The 26,819-nt window shown below is 44.5% G+C and overlaps 1 protein-coding gene and 1 long non-coding RNA gene across 2 annotated transcripts in view; both read left to right on the forward strand.

The window, feature by feature from the left end:
- The window catches only part of LOC142491176 (uncharacterized), a 29,401-nt gene extending 20,750 nt beyond the window's left edge, over nucleotides 1–8,651 (forward strand). Inside the window, exons 2-3 of the long non-coding RNA XR_012800328.1 lie at nucleotides 7,586–7,720; nucleotides 8,405–8,651. This is a non-coding gene — a long non-coding RNA (uncharacterized LOC142491176). The remainder of the gene's footprint in view (nucleotides 1–7,585; nucleotides 7,721–8,404) is intronic.
- A 14,762-nt stretch (nucleotides 8,652–23,413) lies between these two features.
- PRCP (prolylcarboxypeptidase) overlaps nucleotides 23,414–26,819 on the forward strand; it is a 62,700-nt gene continuing 59,294 nt past the window's right edge. The window contains exon 1 of the mRNA XM_075592605.1: nucleotides 23,414–23,471. The gene's annotated coding sequence lies outside the window, so the exon portion shown is untranslated. The remainder of the gene's footprint in view (nucleotides 23,472–26,819) is intronic.

Raw genomic sequence — 26,819 nt, forward strand, 5'->3', positions numbered from 1 at the left:
GCTGGCGCTGACCGCACTCATGCTTGAGATTTGGTGACGTCACCAACTCTCAAAGAATGAGCGCTGGGTGTCCTGCCTAATTTTGCAAGCGGGGGGCATGGTTCAGGGCTATTTGGGTGTGTAATGTGTGTGTGACTGTGTTCTGTGTGGACTTTCCTCTGCTTAGCGTGATTCAATCTCAAATTTGTGTTTCCCCAAGCGCCGAGCTTGGGAGAGCGTTTGTGCCCATGCACGAGCTCGCGTTGCGTGAGCAGGGACGTCAGAATTCATATTGGAAGAAGGAACCTCGGCAAGCACCACGCGCTCAGCGCCAGTGGGGACGCAGCCTTATTTATTGACACCCGGGTGCTGGAGCCCCTGGGCAGGTATACCAATAAGTGCACCAACAATCCACAGGCTAACGCTATGCCTTACACTGGGGATAGGGGATTGACATGGTGGGACGGACACTAGGGCTCTGGTGCTACCGCACCCCTAAGTACTGTGGGGAAACTACTCCAGTGTATATACATATATTGTGTTGTTCCAAAGTGTGATTGATCTGTTATTAAAAGTACGTGCTAGTAAATACTGTTATATCATACCTGGTGTATTTACTTGTTATATTGTCTTGGAACGGGGCTATCGCACTGCGTGGAGGCGCTGTATGTGTGTAAGTGAATAGGTCACCCCAGGCTCCCTCCAGCGGAGAATCAGGCCTCCTGTAAGCTATCCAGATAAAGCACCTGGTAGCGTCCCTAGACACGGGGGAAAGGGGACTACATAAGCATTGCATTGAATACTTTTAAACAATTTGAATGATGACATACTTGCGTATTTTTATTATTTATAACTAATTCTAATAAATATAATGTATTTGTCTCATATTATTTACAATAACCATACTGTTGAAATAATAAAATTTGTGAACCTATATCAGTGTTTTTCAACCAGAGTTCCTAGAAAAACTTGGGTTCCTCGGGCATCACTAAAGGGTTACCTGTAATTTTCAGGTCATTTTAAAATTAGATCAAATACAGAAGAATTTACAATGCATCTGATCTCAGACACATTATTAGAGAGGGTTGAAGTTCCTTACAATGTATCTGATCTCAGACGCACTACTAGAGATGGTTGGGAACCCTTACAATGAATCTGATTTCAGACGCAATATTAGAGATGGTTGGGAACCCTTACAATGCATCTGATTTCAGACGCAATATTAGAGATGGTTGGGAACCCTTACAATGCATCTGATTTCAGAGACGCTATTAGAGAGGGTTGGGGTTCCTCAGAATTTGACATAGGGTTCCTTAACCAAAAAAAAAGGTTGGAACCTGCTGTCCTACTGTATATAATGAAATATCCATCCAAATACAGTGATTCACTAACATATATATATATATATATATATATATATATATATATATACACACACACACACACATTATATATATACACACACACACACACACATATATATATATATATATACACAGTGTTCGACAAACCTATACATTTGCTCGCCCCGGGCGAGTGGATTTAACCCCCGGGCGAGTAAATATTGGCCCAAGCAGCACACGTTTGGTACTAGGTGGCGAGTAGATTTTTTTTGTGTGGCGAGTAGATTTTTTGGTGATTTGTCAACATATATATATATATATATATATATATATATATATATATATATATATATATATATATATATATATATACACACACACACAAATATAGCCATATATACATATATACACACACACACAAATATAGCCATATATACACACACACACAAATATAGCCATATATACATATATACACACACACACAAATATAGCCATATATACACACACACACAAATATAGCCATATATACATATATACACACACACACAAATATAGCCATATATACATATATACACACACACACAAATATAGCCATATATACATATATACACACACACACACAAATATAGCCATATATACATATATACACACACACACACAAATATAGCCATATATACATATATACACACACACACAAATATAGCCATATATACATATATACACACACACACACAAATATAGCCATATATACATATATACACACACACACAAATATAGCCATATATACATATATACACACACACACAAATATAGCCATATATACATATATACACACACAAATATAGCCATATATACATATATACACACACAAATATAGCCATATAGACATATAGACATATAGACATATAGACATATAGACATATAGACATATAGACATATAGACATATAGACATATATATACACACACACACATACACACATACATATCGCCCAATAGGCAAACAGCAGCTCGCGCATGCGCCTGTCAGCACGTCCTGAACAGCAATACCGGCTCCCTACCTGTAACGAAGCTGTGCGCAAGCAGGGAGACTATAGAGCCTGTTACAAATGCGTTATTTACATCAGTTATGCACGTATATGACGATTGCAGTACAGAACATGCATCGATAAGTGGAGAAAGGTAGTGCTTCACTTTAAGTACATTTTCGCTTTACATACATGCTCTGGTCCCATTGCGTACGTTAATACGGGGTATGCCTGTACATTTACATCTCATTTTCAAGAGAATATATAGGTATCTCACTGTGTATTTTTTTCACATTGGAAGTAGCTTTGGGCATCTTTGTTTGTTTCTTGTTGTATACATTTAGCCACGCCCACTAGCACTCCTTTTGACACATATACACATACATATATACACATATATACATATATACACATGAGAGAAAAACAGATGGCACTCACATATAAGAAGTAGGTGCTTATCCCACAAGGAGAATAAATATATATAGGCTCCTTACCAGGCAGTTCCAGAGTCCCAGGACCACGTGGCAAAAAAGAGACAGCACACTCAGTGAAAATATCAAAAAAATGTATTGTAGAGAACTTTAATTAGCCATTTGACAAAGCAGCCTTTTCAAACAAATTATCTGCTTAACATGCTATGTGCTCTGTCATTAGTTTAACAATAGTATGATGTTTATTCATACTCTAAGTGTGGCAGCGTGCGTTTGATGATACTGTGAGCTGCTACGATTATTATTTATTTATTATCTGGCGGTTCGCGCATGCGCAATGGCTATACTGCTCGTTTTCATGAGGTACCTTCTCCCTATTCTTATCCACACTTTCTCTCCCCCTCACCCCCCTCCAGCATTCCTCCCCCTCCCCACCTTTCCTTGTCACCATCCCCTGGCTTCAAACACTTTTAACACCCTACCTTATCTACAGTACATATCTGTTTTTTTTTCCTCTCTACACTGTTTTAGCAATAGATTCCTGTGTATATCAGTATTGCTTGACCTGAAGAAGAGAGGAGAACTCTTGTCCTATGACATAAATTGTTAGTCCAATAAAAAAAGATATCACCTAATACTGAAGAACTCATATCAAGCAATATTCTGCATGTGTTTTTTTGTTTTTTTTAATAAAATCAGTTCTGTACTACAGATGCAGCCACCGGCATTCGACCACATCTTGGGAAAAACGGAGATTCCCATCAAAAACCCCTCGAGATGGTCCACAGCAGCTGTAATAGCCCATCGGATTAACACAGCGGGAGTCCCTGCGTTTGAATCCTACCGGGTTCTACCTGTCTGTAAGAGACGTGCAGTAAGAGATAGACTGAATCAGTCACTCTACCTGCGCGCCTCTAACAGGTGATCGCGGGTCTTTTATTTTAACAACACAGTATTGTAGCAGGGGGTCTCCGGAGGTGAACCACATTGATTTCAGGCCCGGGGACCCCCTGCTTCCCAAGTTACAGGCCCGTTATGGGGTAAAAAAAAAATGGGACAAAAACCCTCCACGTTTGCATATCATTACCCAGAATCCCTGACTGCAGTGGAAGCATGGATTAATAAGCGAAAATGGGGAATGAAAGGGTTGCAGACCTGTCAGACATGCAAATATACCCACAAGTGGTAATTTTATTTACTGTATGTGAAATCAAAGTATAGGAACAATATGAGATATCACTAATTGTTTTATGCTAGAACAGTGCATATATAATGAGGTGGCCCTGAAAAAGTTTGAAATGTACAAAGAATGATGTCCCAAGTCATGAAACATGTTTATTAGCTGCATGCTTCAGTTGCCGGGAGAACTTCCCTTTCTGCAAAAATTGCCACCTGGTAGAAGGTGACCTTGGAATGCATTGCAGGCCCCTATAGCCCCAGAGTGGTTACATACTGTAGCAGTCCCATACTTTGCTGCGGTGTACAGAATGTAGTCCAGACTTTCATGCCTCCTCCCCAGCTGCTCAGCATGTTTTAAATTAGGAAAAGAAAAACAATAAATTGCTGTTTTTTCCTGTCCCAACACTGGCCATCATCTGGTGTTCAATGTGAACATTAATTGAGTGAAACATCATCTTGTCCCTGCAAATAAGCTTCAAACCAAAGCCATGTGGGTTCACTAAATTAGGAAAGTCCACCTGCTTTTAATGTCACTCAGCTTATTTATATTTGACAACTTTAAATTTGCATCAGAAAGATTGAGCCCAACGAGTAAAATACTTATAAAAACAACAAATAATACCAAACATTGCAGAAACACTATTTAGTGCTGTTATTCAGAGGCTATGTGTAGCAAATATGTTGTCTGCGCTTATAGTCCTGGCGACGGCGACACAGTGACGTCATCCGTTGCCATTGAAGCAGCGTTTTTTGCCTATAGTCTAGGAGGCAGAGACGGTGACCGGGGGTGTGGCCATGAGCGGTTCGTCCTCATTGGCTTAACCGCTCACGTGCCCGCTGGCGTCACACAGCAGTCGCCAAAAAAATAAATAATTTTTCATTGACTTCCAGCGATCGCGACCAAGCTGTCTCGCTGTCCCTACTATAAGCACACGCGACGGCTTAAGTAAACTTCTTTTGCCGCGACGTCGCCAGGACTGTAAGCGCGGCCTTGTAGTGTCTGTAGCACCCTGTTAAAAATTCCCTTGCCCTGCATGTCAGCCCTGGTAGCTGCAGGCAGTGCCAGGGTTAACAGTCCTCACAGGGACAGACATGTGAGCAGTTATAAATCACTGTTACTATATTATAATGTTGCATTTCCCTATGTACATGTCTGGCCCTGTGTTTTTCTAGACGTAGCTAGAGTGTCACGTGCCTATGGTGTGATCACTTGGCTACAGTTATTCTGCCTAGTTACTGGGGCAGAGTATTGGCCACGTCCTAGGTATAGAGATGGGGACCCACCCAATTTATTCCCTGACCTTCAGGGGAACCATCACACCCCATACTCCAGTTACCACCCGGGAGGTCTCCAGGCTATGCTAGCCTGTGGGGCAGGTAAGAAGCAGCAGACCATCTTTTGTTATTACCAGCATAGGGACTGTATCCCAATGTTTAGGGGCCCCTTAGAAAAGGTGCTGAGAAGTATGTACACGGCTGTAGGGAATAGTTTCATCCTCAGGGCTACTAAGGGCACTGGGGTGGACTGCCAGTGATTTCTGGACAAGGGTCTGGATCTGTGACCTGGCAGGGCAAGAGTCTCTAGGAGAGAGTGAGCCACTACATGACTCGCCAGTGAGAGAGACTGATTGACATTTGTTTCTGTGTGCTGAAAACCAGTCCTGGTTATCCAGGACTGCGCTGCTAGTTCTATGTGGACAAGTTACAAAGTTCCTGGCGCCCTCTTTTGGTCACCATTCCCTACTACAAGCCGGCACGAACTCACCAACAAACCCTGAGCAGAATTAAGGAACCGCTGAGCTAATAGCCCCCTTTGAACAGGTCTAAACCCGGTCACAACCACAGAGACTGTTGCTAACCCCATCATTTTCCATGTACACCCTATCCCTTAGGTAGGGAGGGTGGGGGGGCGAATAGGGGTGATACATGACATTAAAGGATCATTACATTCAATGGCTTTAAAGCAGGGGGTCCCTGCAGCTGAAGCGCACTAATTGCAGCTCCGGGTACCTTCGGTTTCCCAAGATACCTCCGTAGATGATGATGACTTTCTGGTTCTTAAATCTCCCGCCAGTAGGAAGCTGCGATGGATGATGTCGCGGCTTTCTATTGGCCCATGTGCCGAGGGAGATTTAAACCTCCATTTTGATTTTTCCCAGCAGGGAACTGCAACACCTTCAAGAGGTAAAGGAGCTCAGGAACCAGGGGATCCCCCGAGCTGAAATGAACATGATTCAGCTCCACAGACCCCTGCGCTCTACACACACACACACACACACACACACACAAAAAACACAGAAGAGCTCACTCCAGTTATAAAAGATCATCGATTTTGCCCAATTAGAATCTGCTCACTACTTCCATTACAAAATTCCTGTCTCTTAATTGTATTGTATTGTATGTCTTTATTTATATAGCGCCATTAATGTACATAGCGCTTCACAGTAGTAATACATGTGGTAATCAAATAAAGAACAGATAATATAAATAACAGATCATGGGAATAAGTGCTTTAGTAACATTTCGGAAGAGGAGTCCCTGCCCCGAGGAGCTTACAGTCTAATTGGTAGGGAGAACGTACAGAGACATTAGGAGGGAGTTCTGGTAAGTGCGTCTGCAGGGGGCCAAGCTTTATATCATGTGTCCAGAATATCCACAGTGCTATTTATATGCTTCTTTAAGCAAGTGTGTCTTAAGGTGGGTCTTAAAAGTGGATAGAGAGGGTGCTAGTCGGGTACTGAGGGGAAGGGCATTCCAGAGGTGTGGGGCAGAAAGTGAGAAAGGTTTAAGGCGGGAGAGGGCTTTAGATACAAAGGGGGTAGAAAGAAGACATCCTTGAGAAGAACGCAAGAGTCTGGATGGTGCATAACGAGAACTATTTATAAGGGGCTATTTAGAGCCAATTACCTGGTAGGACATTATTAATTATCAATTTATTTCACCATCAAATTGCATTTGTATTAGATCCTAAATTTGGTGCTGAATATTTTTTCAGTTGAGACAATATGCACACAAAATTGATCTATAGTTGCGACTACAGTATGTGTGTGATTGAGTGTAAGGGGGTAGGGGGGGGATTTCATTCAAAGTTGATGAATGAAGGTGTTGGTGTTAGAGGTATGCAATGCCAATTTTATTTATTGCCCCTATTCACTAAAGCTACATCGAAAGTGTTAACACAGCGATAAGGAACTTTTTCTAGTAGCAATATGTCAGTGCTATTATGTTGTATGTTAATCCCGTTGTTGCCCGGATGGATTACTCGGCATTGTAGTGGTAGCCTCAAAGGTTAAAACATTTTTTGCTTCCAAAATCCTATTGCATAACCCTACAGTCAATATTTATTTTACACTAAATTTTAAACGCAGTAAGATCAACCCTTCAGACAATTTAGCCCTGAAATAGATGTACAAGGAATACAAACTACATACAGGCAAGATGCCCAGTAGACGTGACTATGAATGACTACAGTTGTGGTTGTAAGAGCTTATGGAGCGGGAAGTAAAGTTTCTAAACCCGCAGTCCAAAAAACAAACAAAAAAAAAAACATTTTTTGGGGGTAACATCATATATAACTGTCATTTGGTTGGTGAGTCCCATCACTTAGCTGCTTCTTCATTTCCTCAGACCCTCCTCAAACCTGAAACAATCTACCGGTAGTTTTTTGAGGCTCTCAGTTTCCAGCTCTCTCAACGTCCTCTCTGCATCCTACCCAAGAGTGTATGTGTCTCCTGTTTCTTTAACTGCACCAAAGTATAAAGGGTATGTATGTATGTATGTATGTATGTATGAATGATAAAGCAGAGCAACTCCAGAAGGCTTAATGCAGCACCTTACAGAACATTCAAGGGACTTCCATTTAATAAAATGTGTTACTGCAACATTCCTGTCGGAAGACACCCTATAGTTAGGGTGACCAGATTTTCAAAATGAAAAACCAGGACACATTAAAAAATTATTTATAAAACAAATTACATCACATGATGCACCCCGTTGCCATGACAACGAGACACTGACATCAGGCGGTGACATGTTGCCATGACAATGTGGCATCACGTGATGCCTCGGCGCCATAATGCGTCCCGTTGTCATGACCCACACACAGTGCCACACAGAGCCCCACACACACACAGCCATTGACCCCCACACACACACAACCACACACACTGACCCACAGAGCCACTGATCCACACACACAGCCACTGACTTCCCCCACACACACACACAGCCATTGACCCCCACACACAGAGCCACTGACCCACACAGAACCACTGACCCCCCCACACACACAGAGCCACTGACCCCCCCCCCCACACACACACACATAGCCACTGACCCCTCCCCCCCCCCCCCACACACACACACACACACAGAGAGAGAGACACACACACACACTCTACCTGCTCTGAGAAGGAAGCAGCTCAGTGTGCTCTGTCCTCCAACCAGTCCCCTGCGGCCCGGCATCCTGCAAAGCCCCGCGCCGGCTTCCTCCGACCTCCAACCAATCCCCTGTGGCCCGGCATCCTACAAAGACCCGCCCCCGGCAACCTTCAACCAATCCCCTGCGGGTGACCAGCATTCTCCAAAAGGCCAACCCCCCCCCGGCATTCTGCAAATCCTCACCTGCTACCGCATCTTCTCCTCACCGCCCGCGTGCCACTGCATCCTGCTACAGGAACCCAGGCCCAAAACCGGGACGGACCGGCAACCTGGACAGGAATGAAAAAACCGGGACTGTCCCAGCAAAACCGGGACAAATGGTCACCTTACCTATAGTACATTTACTTGCATTAGCCATAAAGAGCCTTGCTGGAAAGTGTCTTATGGAATTCAGTAGCACTGTGTAGAAAATATGGCACAAGAGATCAAACATGACATAATAGTATGTAACTTGTAAGACTTCAATGGCGATTTACAGCTTTCCTGCCGCCATTGCAGTCCAGCCTTAACACCTACAGCAGCCATAGCAAGCAGTGATAGCAGTTAAGTGGCAGGGGCAGCTTTTCAAAATAAAAATTAGGTGATGCGGTGGTAACCACATTTCTACTGTAGGTAGCCAGGCAACATCACTGTTTTCCCCCGCAAACTGCTACGGGCACCATAACAAAGAACTAGAGCACGTTATGCGGGCACACCAAAAACTGCACATGAAAGTGAAGATAGGACGATTTCAAGCCTAAATAATAAAAGATGCTATATTGTCTATATACATATATATTCGGCATGTAACAAGTTAAAATAAGTAATTTAGTACTAAGTTAGAAATTATATTGGAAAATGATTAGCTGCCTCTGCAAAGATAAGATAAATCAGTCTTAAGACAGGCAGATATAGAAATGTTTTATGTGATTTAAGAATCTCTTGTTTTATTAATTTCCATCAATGTCTAATGTCTTAGTTTTGAGTTGAATAGTATATGGTCTTGAGTTTGGAATCAAAGGTTAGTTAAATAGAGATTGGTCTTAAAAGATAATGAATAGCCAATTCTATAGTTACTTAGTGACAGAACAAAGAGTGTCTTCTAAATCAACGTACATATTGCTAAAATAAAGGAATATTGGTTTAAACATTGATGAGTGACTAAGAATATTGGGCTGACCGTGAAAAAAACAGGAGACTGCTAAAATGTATAAAGAGTGGATTTAAAGAATGGAGTTAAAGAATTCAGAATCATTTAACAGCCAAGCTAAGGATTCTCAACTCTATAACTAAAAATTCTATATGCCTCAATGATGCAACTTACTGAAATGATGCAGTAAAATATGTTTTCTATTGTCGTTGAATAAATTGAGAAAAGAACCGGACCGTGATATATTTGATATATATTGAAAGGTGGGACATTTATTTGCACCCATCTAATGAGCAAATGTTCAGAAATGAAGAAAAATTGTATCCAAATATTTCAAGGGTAATCCCTCTGTTCTGTGCATCAACCATCAAATAAATCCACATTAAAGAGGAAAGAAAAGAAAAAAGGGAGGCTGGGTGCACCAGTTCTCCACAAAAATCATTTGTTCAATTCCAAAATAAAAACTAGCAGCATACAAAATATAAAAATACGCAGATACAAATACACCAACCTCCATGTGCAAATCCAAAAACAGTGCAAGATACTTTACACTTTGGAGGTAAGACCAGGATCAGGTAGACACACCAGCCAACAGCTATTTGCATTTTATATTTTCACTTTAATATGTTACAGGCACCCTGCTGCCCCTCACACACACTGTCCATTTTGCATCCGTTGGGACACTCTGCAGTCCAATCACACGACCATGTCCTGCTGCCGTGTCACACACCCAGAGGCACACTGGAGCCGCCTCATAAATAAGAAGCCTGCTACCCCATCAGACATCCATGAGTTACTCTGCTACCTCCTCACACTTACTGGATGGAGCCAGTTTTCATAGCAGTTACAGTGTTCTGACAGCCATCAATACTTTGCTGGAGTAGTCAAAAAGGAGAACATCTCATGGTCCTCCACTTTTATAAAAACCATATTAGTCTGAAGTTTAATCATAAATAGCATTATCTTTTCTGCCCAATGTATGAGTAGGAATTAGGGACATTTTTCAGATTAAAAAATACAACAATTATATGGAGGAGCGAGGCATCACTATAGAATGTTACCAAAGATGTATTGAGATTGGATAGCCAATGCTGGGAGCATTCTTCAAGGGAACAACAAATTTGTCCCTGATAAAGACCACTGCTAACACACGAGTAATGCCTGTAAAGTGAATTTATTAGCCTAACATTTTTCAGGAACACCCAATACTGGGTGGAGGAGCAGACTCATCTGACATGTTTAGTAATTAAATTGCCTTGTTAATATTACTTAGTAAAACCCCAAACTGATTCACTCTGGACCTAACTTTAAATCATGTATAGAATGTTCCTCTTGGCCCATCCACAATGCCCATAAAGGCTTAATGTATTGGCCTGTCTACTTAAAACAACCTGAACTGAATGAGTCCGCACCTTGTTAACTGAAAGAAATTTTTTCACAGCGATACATACACTTGGAGATTTTGATGATGGGTGGTTGGGGGGGGGGGGGGGGCATGGCCATGGACTCACATCCACAATCACAGAAAACAAACATAGCACTCTCCAAGAACATGATTCCTTCGGGAAGCGCACGGGGCCCCTAAAACCCACGCCCCCCGCAGATCATCTCGCGCCCACCAGTTTGCGCACCACTGCTTTACACTATGAGATATTATATTTACTGACATTCAGACTTCAATGGTCGACTGCTTACAAACTGGAGCCAAAAGACAGAGACTACACAGGGAGCCCCCCACCTGGTAGGGGAAAAAAAAAGGAGGAGAGTTTTTGCAAGAGAAATAACTTTCTGCATGTAAGGGAAGGAAAGACAAAAAAAAAAAAAAAACACCCTTAGTGACAGGAAGGGGTAAAAAGAAACGAGAAAAATTGAGTGAATCAGATATGGTCAAACGTGACCCTGATTCAGCTGCCCCTGGGATTGGCCTTTCAACTGGGCAATCCAAAAAGAAGGTCCAGTGACCCCAAATCCTAGGAACCCAAGGGTCTTGATTGGTAACATGGTTAAGACCCATGTGAGCTACTATAAGGCGCATGCGAACAGCCGGGGTAGCTCCACCTTTCCTCCGCCTCCGGCACATTTACATGAATTTATTACCATCATGAAAAACCTCAATTGAAAAATCCAGAACAATACCCAAAGTACATCATAATAAAGATATCAGGACTTGGGGTGTTCCACCCGGTAAGGCACTTCAGCCTATTACTGGACGTGATGACTTCCAAACCTTTTAGATTTTACTTGTATATCCACCTTCCTGAAGTATATTTTAATGAGCATATCATGCTCCCCATAGCATATATATTGTCCGCCGTAGACTCCCCTCGAGCCAGGCTTTTAAGAATACCGACCTATACGTTTGTAAAGCATCTATACCTATATTCCATGAATTAAACTACGTCTTCATTTGGTCACTCCTAATCTCTCGAAAAGCTTTACACACTACATTCCTGATCTTTATCTTTAATGGGCTCTGTACCATTGTTAACTAACCGTAAACAGTGTCGACCTCCTCACTAACTTTATATAACCTCAATAAACTATGAGCCAATGTAACTAGATTACTATTTTATCTGAACTAGCTGCAACCTCAGCATATAGAGCTTCATACAAAAAAAAAAAGTGACAATCTTCCAATCTTTCCACAATCCCCAACTATTATATCCTGTGCCTATCTCCCATTTGGAGTCGTGTTCTTAATCTGTGTAAATCTACTGGAGGTTTCTCTAGGTATCAATGCAATTCATCCCTGCTTCTACATCTTGATGAACTGCCCCTTTAAACCAATGTTTTAAAATCGGGATATAGGGCAACTGTTTCAGGGCCACATAGTTAAAGGGGAAAGACTATGCAATGTTCTACAGTTCTGTCAGGGAGACCCAGGGCAGCGGTGGGATCCTGGAGGTTATGATATCATTTAATTCCTCCACTTCAGGATCAGACTATATGGGGTGCCAACTTTGATTTTATCCCTGCTGTTGCGGTTGCGGTTCCCCGTGTACAGTGTAGGGAGATCTGTGTTAGGGGTTTCTCCCTTGTGACTAAATGATTTAGGCATAGCATTGTCCCCAATGTCAATTTGTAGATAATTGTCCACACTCTTGCGATCTCCTTATATCTGTGTTCAGCAAAATTGTTGTGTTGGCTAGTGTCTCCAAATATGGCCAGTCGGCGGCTCCCCCATCTGACTAACTGCATGGCCAGCTAAGCTGGTTCCCAAGCTAAAAACATGCCCTGGCATATGACAGTGTAACACCGTCTCTGCATACAATAATAAGGGTTTTGCTTATCTTAGTCCTTTGGAGCAGACGTCCCTGCTTCAGCACGGTCTCTCCTCCTTTCTTTCTAGGGGAACTCAGCCCCACGTTGAGCCCAGAGAAACTCCTCTGTAGAAAGAATGTTTTCATCCCCTTTGAAAGAATTGGGGTAGATCTGGTAGGACCTTTAGAAGCCTCTGCGAAGGGACAGGTGTATTCTGGTGATAGTCGACTATCCCACAATGTACTCTGAGGCATTCCCCCTGAGCATTTTTTGGGGGTAACATCATATATAACTGTCATTTGGTTGGCGAGTCCCATCACTTAGCTGCTTCTTCGTTTCCTCAGACCCTCCTCAAACCTGAAACAATCTACCGGTAGTCTTTTGAGGCTCTCAGTTTCCAGCTCTCTCAACGTCCTCTCTGCATCCTAACCAAGAGTGTATGTGTCTCCTGTTTCTTTAACTGCACCAAAGTATAAAGGGTATGTATGTATGTATGTATGTATGTATGTATGTATGTATGTATGATAAAGCAGAGCAACTCCAGAAGGCTTAATGCAGCACCTTACAGAACATTCAAGGGACTTCCATTTAATAAAATGTGTTACTCCAACATTCCTGTCGGAAGACACCCTATAGTTAGGGTGACCAGATTTTCAAAATGAAAAACCAGGACACATTAAAAAATTAATTTATAAAACAAATTACATCACATGACGCACCCTGTTGCCATGACAACGAGACACTGACATCAGGCGGTGACATGTTGCCATGACAATGTGACATCACGTGATGCCTCGGCGCCATAATGCGTCCCGTTGTCATGACCCACACACAGTGCCACACAGAGCCCCTCACACACACAGCCATTGACCCCCACACACACACAACCACACACACTGACCCACAGAGCCACTGATCCACACACACAGCCACTGACTTCCCCCCCACACACACAGCCATTGACCCCCACACACAACCACACACAGAGCCACACAGAGCCACTGACCCCCCCCCCCCACACACAGAGCCACTGACCCCCCCCCCACACACACACACAGCCACTGACCCCTCCCCCCCCCCCACACACACACACAGAGAGAGAGACACACAAAGAGAGAGACACACAGAGAGAGAGAGACACACACACACACACACACACACCTCTACCTGCTCTGAGAAGGAAGCAGCTCAGTGTGCTCTGTCCTCCAACCAGTCCCCTGCGGCCCGGCATCCTGCAAAGCCCCGCGCCGGCTTCCTCCGACCTCCAACCAATCCCCTGTGGCCCGGCATCCTACAAAGACCCGCCCCCGGCAACCTTCAACCAATCCCCTGCAGGTGACCAGCATTCTCCAAAAGGCCAACCCCCCCCCCCCCCGGCATTCTGAAAATCCTCACCTGCTACCGCATCTTCTCCTCACCGCCCACGTGCCACTGCATCCTGCTACAGGAACCCAGGCCCAAAACCGGGACGGACCGGCAACCTGGACAGGAATGAAAAAACCGGGACTGTCCCGGCAAAACCGGGACAAATGGTCACCTTACCTATAGTACATTTACTTGCATTAGCCATAAAGAGCCTTGCTGGAAAGTGTCTTATGGAATTCAGTAGCACTGTGTAGAAAATATGGCACATGAGATCAAACATGACATAATAGTATGTAACTTGTAAGACTTCAATGGCGACTTACAGCTTTCCTGCCATTGCAGTCCAGCCTTAACACCTACAGCAGCCATAGCAAGCAGTGATAGCAGTTAAGTGGCAGGGGCAGGGGCAGCTTTTCAAAATAAAAATTAGGTGATGCGGTGGTAACCACATTTCTACTGTAGGTAGCCAGGCAACATCACTGTTTTTCCCCGCAAACTGCTACGGGCACCATAACAAAGAACTAGAGCACGTTATGCGGGCGCACCAAAAACTGCACATGAAAGTGAAGATAGGACGATTTCAAGCCTAAATAATAAAAGATGCTATATTGTCTATATACATATATATTCGGCATGTAACAAGTTAAAATAAGTAATTTAGTACTAAGTTAGAAATTATATTGGAAAATGATTAGCTGCCTCTGCAAAGATAAGATAAATCAGTCTTAAGACAGGCAGATATAGAAATGTTTTATGTGATTTAAGAATCTCTTGTTTTATTAATTTCCATCAATGTCTAATGTCTTAGTTTTGAGTTGAATAGTATATGGTCTTGAGTTTGGAATCAAAGGTTAGTTAAATAGAGATTGGTCTTAAAAGATAATGAATAGCCAATTCTATAGTTACTTAGTGACAGAACAAAGAGTGTCTTCTAAATCAACGTACATATTGCTAGAATGAAGGAATATTGGTTTAAACATTGATGAGTGACTAAGAATATTGGGCTGACCGTGAAAAAAACAGGAGACTGCTAAAATGTATAAAGAGTGGATTTAAAGAATGGCGTTAAAGAATGGAGTTAAAGAATTCAGAATCATTTAACAGCCAAGCTAAGGATTCTCAACTCTATAACTAAAAATTCTATATGCCTCAATGATGCAACTTACTGAAATGATGCAGTAAAATATGTTTTCTATTGTCGTTGAATAAATTGAGAAAAGAACCGGACCGTGATATATTTGATATATATTGAAAGGTGGGACATTTATTTGCACCCATCTAATGAGCAAATGTTCAGAAATGAAGAAAAATTGTATCGAAATATTTCAAGGGTAATCCCTCTGTTCTGTGCATCAACCATCAAATAAATCCACATTAAAGAGAAAAGAAAAGAAAAAAGGGAGGCTGGGTGCACCAGTTCTCCACAAAAATCATTTGTTCAATTCCAAAATAAAAACTAGCAGCATACAAAATATAAAAATACACAGATACAAATACACCAACCTCCATGTGCAAATCCAAAAACAGTGCAAGATACTTTACACTTTGGAGGTAAGACCAGGATCAGGTAGACACACCAGCCAACAGCTATTTGCATTTTATATTTTCAATTTAATATGTTACAGGCACCCTGCTGCCCCTCACACACACTGTCCATTTTGCATCCGTTGGGACACTCTGCAGTCCAATCACACGACCATGTCCTGCTGCCGTGTCACACACCCAGAGGCACACTGGAGCCGCCTCATAAATAAGAAGCCTGCTACCCCATCAGACATCCATGAGTTACTCTGCTACCTCCTCACACTTACTGGAGCCAGTTTTCATAGCAGTTACAGTGTTCTGACAGCCATCAATACTTTGCTGGAGTAGTCAAAAAGGAGAACATCTCATGGTCCTCCACTTTTATAAAAACCATAGTCTGAAGTTTAATCATAAATAGCATTATCTTTTCTGCCCAATGTATGAGTAGGAATTAGGGACATTTTTCAGATTAAAAAATACAACAATTATATGGAGGAGCCAGGCATCACTATAGAATGTTACCAAAGATGTATTGAGATTGGCTATCCAATGTTTAGGACTGGGAGCATTCTTCAAGGGAACAACAAATGTGTCCCTGATAAAGACCACTGGTAACACACGAGTAATGCCTGTAAAGTGAATTTATTAGCCTAACATTTTTCAGGAACACCCAATACTGGGTGGAGGAGCAGACTCATCTGACATGTTTAGTAATTAAATTGCCTTGTTAATATTACTTAGCAAAACCCCAAACTGATTCACTCTGGACCCAACTTTAAATCATGTATAGAATGTTCCTCTTGGCCCATCCACAATGCCCATAAAGGCTTAATGTATTGGCCTGTCTACTTAAAACAACCTGAACTGAATGAGTCCGCACCTTGTTAACTGAAAGAAATTTTTTCCCACCGATACATACACTTGGAGATTTTGATGATGGGTGGTTGGGGGGGGGGGCATGGCCATGGACTCACATCCACAATCACAGAAAACAAACATGGCACTCTCCAAGAACATGATTCCTTCGGGAAGCGCACGGGGCCCCTAAAACCCACGCCCCCGCAGATCATCTCGCGCCCACCAGTTTGCGCACCACTGCTTTACACTATGAGATATTATATTTACTGACATTCAGACTTCAATGGTCGACTGCTTACAAACTGGAGCCAAAAGACAGAGACTACACAGGGAGCCCCCCACCTGGTAGGGGAAAAAAAAGGAGGAGAGTTTTTGCAAGAGAAATAACTTTCTGCATGTAAGGGAAGGAAAGACAAAAAAAAAAAAAAAAAAAACACCCTTAGTGACAGGAAGGGGTAAAAAGAAACGAGAAAAATTGAGTGAATCAGATATGGTCAAACGTGACCCTGATTCAGCTGCCCCTGGGATTGGCCTTTCAACTGGGCAATCCAAAAAGAAGGTCCAGTGACCCCAAATCCTAGGAACCCAAGGGTCTTGATTGGTAACATGGTTAAGACCCATGTGAGCTACTATAAGGCGCATGCGAACAGCCGGGGTAGCTCCACCTTTCCTCCGCCTCCGGCACATTTACATGAATTTATTACCATCATGAAAAACCTCAATTGAAAAATCCAGAACAATACCCAAAGTACATCATAATAAAGATATCAGGACTTGGGGTGTTCCACCCGGTAAGGCACTTCAGCCTATTACTGGACGTGATGACTTCCAAACCTTTTAGATTTTACTTGTATATCCACCTTCCTGAAGTATATTTTAATGAGCATATTATGCTCCCCATAGCATATATATTGTCCGCCGTAGACTCCCCTCGAGCCAGGCTTTTAAGAATACCGACCTATACGTTTGTAAAGCATCTATACCTATATTCCATGAATTAAACTACGTCTTCATTTGGTCACTCCTAATCTCTCGAAAAGCTTTACACACTACATTCCTGATCTTTATCTTTAATGGGCTCTGTACCATTGTTAACTAACCGTAAACAGTGTCGACCTCCTCACTAACTTTATATAACCTCAATAAACTATGAGCCAATGTAACTAGATTACTATTTTATCTGAACTAGCTGCAACCTCAGCATATAGAGCTTCATACAAAAAAAAAAATTGACAATCTTCCAATCTTTCCACAATCCCCAACTATTATATCCTGTGCCTATCTCCCATTTGGAGTCGTGTTCTTAATCTGTGTAAATCTACTGGAGGTTTCTCTAGGTATCAATGCAATTCATCCCTGCTTCTACATCTTGATGAACTGCCCCTTTAAACCAATGTTTTAAAATCGGGATATAGGGCAACTGTTTCAGGGCCACATAGTTAAAGGGGAAAGACTATGCAATGTTCTACAGTTCTGTCAGGGAGACCCAGGGCAGCGGTGGGATCCTGGAGGTTATGATATCATTTAATTCCTCCACTTCAGGATCAGACTATATGGGGTGCCAACTTTGATTTTATCCCTGCTGTTGCGGTTGCGGTTCCCCGTGTACAGTGTAGGGAGATCTGTGTTAGGGGTTTCTCCCTTGTGACTAAATGATTTAGGCATAGCATTGTCCCCAATGTCAATTTGTAGATAATTGTCCACACTCTTGCGATCTCCTTATATCTGTGTTCAGCAAAATTGTTGTGTTGGCTAGTGTCTCCAAATATGGCCAGTCGGCGGCTCCCCCATCTGACTAACTGCATGGCCAGCTAAGCTGGTTCCCAAGCTAAAAACATGCCCTGGCATATGACAGTGTAACACCGTCTCTGCATACAATAATAAGGGTTTTGCTTATCTTAGTCCTTTGGAGCAGACGTCCCTGCTTCAGCACGGTCTCTCCTCCTTTCTTTCTAGGGGAACTCAGCCCCACGTTGAGCCCAGAGAAACTCCTCTGTAGAAAGAATGTTTTCATCCCCTTTGAAAGAATTGGGGTAGATCTGGTAGGACCTTTAGAAGCCTCTGCGAAGGGACAGGTGTATTCTGGTGATAGTCGACTATCCCACAATGTACTCTGAGGCATTCCCCCTGAGCACAGCAACTGCTAAACAGGTAGCCAACAAGTTCTTGGAGCTGTTTTCCTGGGTCTGACATCCCCATGTAATGTTAACAGACCAAGGAATGCATTTCATGGCTATCTTGATGCATGATGTCTTAAATAGAAAAAAATGCTATGGGGCGTTGCACTACTAGCCGAAAAGTGATCCAAACGCAATTAATGAAAAATGCAATATTATTGATCAAAAACGGGTTGTGATATCATCAGGTATCTCTAGGTGCTGGAACAGTGCAGTAAGTGTACTTTTCCAACTCACAGAGAGTTAATCCTCACTGGAATGGCTAACGTAGCTGCTGCCCAATTAATCAGCCTGGTCTGTATGAATTGAATGAGGAAGTTTTTTAAAAGACACAGGAAGCTGCCATACAGAGAGACTGTTATCCCCAGAGAAGGGGGGAGATAGAAGTGCTCCCCAGCTGTGGAAGCTGGTACAGAGGACCTACAGAGGAGTTTCTCTGGGCTCAACATGGGGCTGAGTTCCCCTAGGAAGAAAGGAGGAGAGATTGTGCTGAAGTAGGGACGTCTGCTCCAAGGACCAAGATAAGCAAACCCTTATTAATGTATGCAGAGACGGTGTTAATGTAACGCTTGCGCTCACCACGAACAAGGCGGGACTCGGTACTGAGGTGGTGTCACGATGACACCAACTTTTATCAACACATTTATATTTCTGGGTACTTGATTGAACAAGTTGCAAAATAAATTGTGATTTATTTCCTTAATAGACAAACACACGACATCTGCAGAATACACTTGAAAACAACACTCAGGGGAATCAGGGAATGAAAGAAATTGTCCTCTGCTTGCAAGCGCAAGAAATGCAGCCTTGGTTTTAAAAGTCCTGTGGTTATATGGTTATTAACCCCTTCACTCTTGGACTGGTTGCTGCTGTATTGGAACAAAGTCTTGCATCTTTACATCATGGATTAAAATTCAGGAATCACACTGGGAAATACCTGGGGAGCCACAGTTATAGACTGGCCAAAGCTATCTTTAACATATGGATCCAATCCCCTCGTGGGAACAAAAAAACCCACGAATAGCCAAGTGACCCACAATTCATAAGACGGTCAAAAGGGCTGTCCGGTGGGCAGGGCGCATGGGTCAGGTTGACGCCCATGCTACTTAGCATACCTGGGCTACACCCATAACTTGGGGCAACTGGGTCTGGTCTCTGTCTCAAAGGTGTCACTAGCCTGACATCTGCTGTGCATCTGTATGCCAGTATTGTATACATTATGGGTCTTTGGGTCTTGTCATCATTGACACTCTTTTAGACAGGGGGACTCTAAATCTGTGGGAGCCTTTTGAGGCTCCATCATAAAAATAATTACAACCCTTTGAGGCTTGGTCATAAAAATACTGAAGCTCATTCACACATCACAGCTGGAGGTCCAAGTAATTCCTGCTTGGACTTACAAAAAAAATACCTCCTGCCTTACATTTAAGATCTGCTATCATGTGTTGGTTAGAGGGTGTGGCAAGCAATGCATCTGGTCTTTTACCCTCGCAGACAGGGAATGGCCTGCACATGGGGAATAAAAATGGCGGGGACAGGGCAACAACAGTAATGCATGGCAAATCAGGTATTAACCCTTTCCTCCCTGTCACAGGTGGAAAAGTGCAACACTGCGCACGAACAGCAGCAGAGGCACGCCGGGAAAGTGGATTGTCAATGTAGCCGGGTCTGGGTTGGAGAGATTGGGTTAGTCCAGATACTTGCCGAGGTCGTGGGGTGGAGCCAGCAGCATAGTCGATGTCCGTTATGCCGTGGCCAGGGGTTGGAGCCGGTGGGGTAGTAGAGTGTCCAATAGCCGTGACAAGGGTTGGAAAAGTGCGGGTAGTCAGAGGCAAGCCGGGGTCATTATCCAGAGAGGTTCCAATAGTCAAGCCGGGTCGGTACACATGATATCAACTGGAAGCAAGAAAACAGCAAGGCACAAGGCAAAACAGAACACAGGAACACAAGGCTACAACAGGTTATTCTCAGAAATGAGTGACTGAGCATGCAGGGTTTAAGTAGCAAGGCTGGAGCAATTAGCACAAGACATGGAGTGAAGGCGCAGCCCCTGCGGGAGCTGTGATTGAACAGAAGATGCAGGAGACAAGTCAGCAGAGTTAGCAGTATCAGGAATCTTGCCACGCAGCTGGGGAGCGGAGTACGATCGTCGCGTGAGTGACACATGACGTGAGTGGGGGGCGGAACCAAGCTCTGTAGTGTTTGCAGAAAGCCTCCGTGTGCGCGCGCGCGCTCTGTAAGCGGCGCGGAGGCGTGTGAAGCAATAGGTAAGGAGGGAACACGTCGCAGGGGACGTGTTCCGATTCCTTACAGTTACACTGTGGCATATGCCAGGGCATGTTTGTGGCTTGGGAACCAACTTAGCTGGCCATGCAGTTAGTGAGAGTGAAAGCAATGGTGTAGTTAGCTTTCCCCTAAAGGGAATAGGTGTTTATTTTCTATGATTTGGTTTTCTTAAAGGGACAGTGCACCCGGAGTATATTTGTTTGTGGCTAATAAACCACTATAGTTAAAGTTTCATACCGTGTCTAGCATCTTACTGACCCTGCTGCGAGGCCGCCCTGCCACAGGGTATACACATTGCAAAAGCACACTCAACGCGTTTCGTTCCAATGGGAACTTTGTCAAAGAGTAACACTCTTTGACAAAGTTCCCATCGGAACGAAACGCATTGTAGTGCACCGCCCCGCAGCATTGTTCTATTTCTACTTACCTTGGCTGGAGCATGCTACTTCTACAGATGGATCCAAGGCTGCTACTTCCCTGATGGCATCTTCTGAGTAACCACGCAATGCCCAGGGTTCCGGTTCCGGTGTGACATCAGGTTTAGCGGTTTTCCGGCTTCTGTGGGTTGGATCGTGTTGGGTGCTTTCCTATGGTTGGCGTCCGACATTTCCTTTCCCTCTTTCCGCCTAATCCCCCCCCCCCCCCTTATTGCATGTCCACAAACATATTAGAGACCGGGGAATCATTACTGGTATCAGCCAGACTGTACTCGTTTACTTATGGACCATTACATGAATTGTCTGTAGAACCCTCACTTCTTGAGCATCAGTTTTTCTATAATACCCTATTCTTCCAAGGATGTCCTAAAGTTGCTAGAGGTAAAGTTAGTTCGGACATTGGTCTATTGTACCATCCAAAGACTGATGGACTGGTAGAGATGCTTAATTGAACTCTAAAAAAGGAGTATATCAAGGACGTTTATAGACTCTGAAAGAGAGAGCTTGGGATGAACTTCTCCTCTTTCTGCTATTTGCGGTGCGAGAAGTTCCATACGCCTACATGGGTTTCTCCCTATTTGAACTCCTGCATGGCTGCCAACCATGGGGTATTTTAGTCCTACTAAAAGGAGTCCTTGGAGGAACAGCGTTCCCCTTCTAAGAATGCTCTCCAATATTTCTCAAACCTTAGGAATCACCTAGACATGCTCTGCCATTTTGCAAGGGAAAAGCTTAGATGTGCTCAAGACAGTTAGGAGAGACATTATAACCAAAATGCTCGCATGAGGATGATCCAACCTGGGGACCAGGTGTTGTTTCCTTTACCTAGTTAGGAGTGTCCTCTCGCAACCAAATGCCAGGGCCCACTTGAAGTACTCTGCTGCACAGGAGACATGAATTATGAAATCTCTCAACTAGGGCCCAGGAAGGGTAAACAAATTTACCATGTAAACTTACTGAAACTATGGAAGGTGCAGAGATGTATGTTCATCCACCCTGTGGAAGGTGAAACAGATATGGGTCCTCAGCCTCCATAGGGAACACCTTTGGTGGCAACCAAATCCCAATGGGAAGTTAGTTAACCTCTGAACAGAAAAGGGACTTGGTACAGGTGTTTGAACAATTAAGGGATGTTTTTCTCTGATCTCTCAGGGCAGCCAAATTTAGTTTTGGATATGATAGACAGAACCGAGTATAAATGTATGGTCCTGCCCCTACAGGTTGCCTGAAAGCCATAAAACTCTTGTAGAGAAGGAGGTACAAGAAATTATAAAACTGGGCATGATTGAGGAATCTGGCAGTGAATGGAGTAGTACAATAGTCATGGTCCTGAAGCCAGATGGAAGGTGAGGCTTTGTGTGGACCCTTCCGAAAGGTAAATGTTGTATCTAGGTTTGATGCATACAGTACCTGATGAATACCTGCTGTGGCCCCAATCCAGGAGTGAGTACCAAATGCCTCGGGGCTAAGAAATGATCTGAAATGGATACCTGGTGGCGGGTGATGGGGGGGGGGGGCGCTATGTCCTTGTGGATGAGGAAATCCCACCCCCAACCCCCTGCTTTGGGCTTGTTTTTCACGTACTACTTTATTAACCCGACCAGGCATATCCTTTCTGAGATGAACCCATGCTCCCTTCCCCATGAGTTTTTGACCTATGAATCCTACTTATTTCCTATTTATGACAATGTTTGAGCTAAGTGTAACCCTCTTTGTCTGCAATGCAGCACAGGACATGGCCCCTTTAAAAATTTCATTCCACTGCCACGTGACTGTGCTTAGCCAGTGGAATGACAGTTTTCGACAGTTGGAGAAGGCGATAGGCTGAGTAAGAACTGCGACAGTGAGGGTGCAGGCAGAAGCCACCCTACATATAGGAACAGCACCAGTAAGCAGAGCACCGTGAAGCAGAACAGTGAGGTGCTGGCAGCATAGGAGGAGAGACCAGGAGCTGATCATTGCCTGAGTCAGCAAAGCAGTTCAGGAGACAGACAACTGAAGTGAAGCAGAGAATCCCCCTGCCATCAGAGAAACTGGTACCCCACTAAATGCCTTTATAAATGTAGCCCCATTTCTCCCGTGTCTAGGGTGACTACATGCGGTTCGCTGTTACCTGTAGGCTCACAGGAGGCCTGATCCTCCCCTGCAGGGAGCCTTGGTGTACCCGGTTCTTAGGTGATAGCGCCTCCACCTGTGAGGGATCCCAACAATGCTGGATAACCCTGTCACAGGAGCTAATACAAGAAATGCACACACTTTTATAGATAACAGGTTTTACTGACCACATAAATGATTATACCACAACATGTATAACTTAGGCCTCGAACGGCCGTAACCCAGCAGTACTCCCAACCATCTTATCCACACCCTTGTCGGGTTTACCCCAAAGTACTAGGAGGTGCCCTGGGCACCAAACCACCCGGTGTCCATAGGAGCCAACCCACCCAATGTGTGTGACAGTGCTGCCCACAGCAAGTGTTATAGTTGCTGCACTTGTAGATGGTATAATACCTGCTGGGTGCTCCAATACCCGGTAGCGCCGACTGAAGACAGGGGTCCATCCGGTCCCACGCCATCATCGTTAGCAATGGCGTCCACCTCCACGTGGGGTGGTATCCAGCTGGAGGGTCCCACCATAATAATCTCTATATGCAGTGGTGGTCTGGTCCCAGACAACAGGCCGCATGGCATCCTGCTGTGTCCCTGACACTGATCAGCTAATGGGACAGTGCCTGTAAGAGGCCTGTCCTTGTAGCAGTCACAAGCTTACAGGGGAGTCGTGGCCTAATACAGGGTCTCTGGCCTAGTGCATGGACCAGCACCCTGCACCCTAACACTTCAGTGTCCCAGCTCTGACTGGCGTGGCTCTCTAAGCGAGCCAAATGTATCCACTGCAGACAGGAGAGTCTTCAGATTGTCTTCCAATGCTGTATCCTAACTGGGAGAATGTGAGTTCTTAATCTCGATCCCCATACATATTGTCACAGGTGTTTGGACATATTACACTATTATATATTGTCTTCATTTTATATGGTGAAAATTTGCGCTCCCCACAAGCTTCTTCCAAACAGTCAAGAGAGGAGGAACTGGATCTTCTCCTAAGAGGGTTGAGCAGCGAATTTTACTATCATTATTTTTGAGCACTGTTTATATCACTATATATTTATATTTATCACTATATTTATATATTTATTTATCACACTTTTTTTGGAAGCGCCTCACAATTTTTGTTTTACACATTATACCATGAGGCAGCTTTCCCAGAAGGGAGAAGATTGTAACCCCTTCACTGCCCTGAAGACATACAGCATGCCTCATGAAGGGTGGCACCCTGTGAGCCCGGATAGAGTTTTGCTCGTACTTGAGGACTGGAGTTGAGCACCACTGCCCTAAAACACCCCCCAACAGGACAGGTTTTGAGGATATCTCAGCTTCAGCCCAGGTGCTCAGTCTTTGACTGAGCCAGTTATTTAGCCACCTGTGCTGAAGCTGGAATATCCTTTAAACCTGACCTGTTGAGCGTGTCTTGAGGACTAGAGTTGAGCAGCCCTGCCCAGCACAAGAACATAGACCACAAACTAAACCAAAGAGGGACCCTGTCATTCTGTTTCCATCGATGGACACAGGCAGCACTCACATGATCTTTAGTACGGAGAACACGGGAGGTGGCAGGACCTGCTGCCCTAAAAGGAGTTAATCCTTTTCATTTGAAGGGAGCCGATGTCTTCTTCAGCGCAGGGAAGCAGCTTCAAGGTTTACTGATGTAAAAGGTCTTCATTTAATGTGGCAACAAGCATTTGTCGGGCAAAAAAACCCCACATTGCTGTGCATCACTAAACCAGTTTATTTGCTTTGAAACAGACCCATTAATAACTTAATGAATAGTAATAAGCGGATATACATGTAGCCCCCTTTCCCTGTGACTAAAGGAACTATGCGTGCTGCCTTTACCTGTGGCTCCCAGAAGGCCTAAGGCCTCGTCCAGGGTGGAAACAGGCGCGCTGGCACTTCAGCGCTGCGCCCTATTCGGACGTGCTTTTCCTGGCCGGCTAGGTGCGAGCACGTCTGGGGGCGTGGCTCCGACGTCACGGAGCTGGTTCGCCCTCATTGGGCGAACCGCTCACATGACGCGCTTGGGAGCAGCAAAATCAATTTTTTTGCTCGGCAAGCGTCTGAGCACCGAGCAGGCACACCCGCCCGCTCACGCAGGCCACGTGCATTGTTGCAACGTGTCCAGTGTGAGCGTGCACGCCCACTCAGCGCCACCCTGGACGAGGCCTAAGCCTTCATCGTGGGAGCCTTGGGTGGGATCACCCTTCTCGGTACAGTGCCTCCACCTGGGAGGGATCCCAGTGTAGCTGGATAACCCCCCAGAGGAACCAATACAAGAATATTAATACACACCACACAGGTAGAATATAACCGTTTACCAACACACACTACTAATAACAATATTACCCCCAACACCACGTCCCCACAATACACTGACCCACCAATAAAATGTTCACACCCCGGTGGGGTTCCCCCAAAGTACTTAGGTGCCCTGGGCACATAACCACCCCAGTGTCCACAGAGCAAGGCCCACCCAAAGTGTGTGGAGTAGTGCTACCCCTGTGTGAGATCTTTGGTGCACTTGGGATACCTCCCTGGGCACTTCTGTACCCAGGTGTCACCATCAGCAAGGGATCAGTCTGGTCCCACAACATGGGGCCTGCAAATCCCTCCTCCTCTCGCCTTATCCGGTCCACTGCGTGGGGCAAGCTCCAGCTGGGAGGGTCTCACCGTTAAGAGTCTATAGTGTGCCTGTGGTATAGTGTGCCTGTGGTCTGTCCCAGATCGCAGGCCACTGCGCGGCTCCGTCGACCGGCACTGCAACACTCTATAGTGCAACACTAAGGGGAGCATCCCTATCTAGAGGGGCCTTCCCTATGCACACTGTGTCTACTGAGGATCAGGGACTAGCTGGGGCCTGCAGGGGAAGTCTGGCCAAGTTCCAGGGCTGCTGTAAGGATCAGGGAGTCATGCCGCCCTCGCCGCGCTCCCCACTCGCCTTCGTCCGTCACCCTACTCCGTAAGCCAGGGTACTCCTCCTTCGGACACCAGCCACCATACGGGGCGCATGAGCACCTCGCTCGAGGCCTAATGACTCAGTCTCCGGCCCCGCCTCCGCACATGCGGTGGCACCGTCAGTGCGCACGAGTGGCGCCAGCATCGCAACATCTGGGCACCTCCCCACACCTCTCCTGTATACTGGATACGACCAATAGCAGCCTTAATTTTTTAAATAATGGGGTTTGTGCTTTGATTTAATCCAATGCTGTTCGCTGTTTTTTTTTTTTTTTTTTGTTTGTTTTTCCCCAAGTGGTTCCCAGCGCTATTGACAC

This window comes from Ascaphus truei, chromosome 3 (assembly GCF_040206685.1).
Source record: "Ascaphus truei isolate aAscTru1 chromosome 3, aAscTru1.hap1, whole genome shotgun sequence".
NCBI classification, from domain to species: domain Eukaryota; kingdom Metazoa; phylum Chordata; class Amphibia; order Anura; family Ascaphidae; genus Ascaphus; species Ascaphus truei.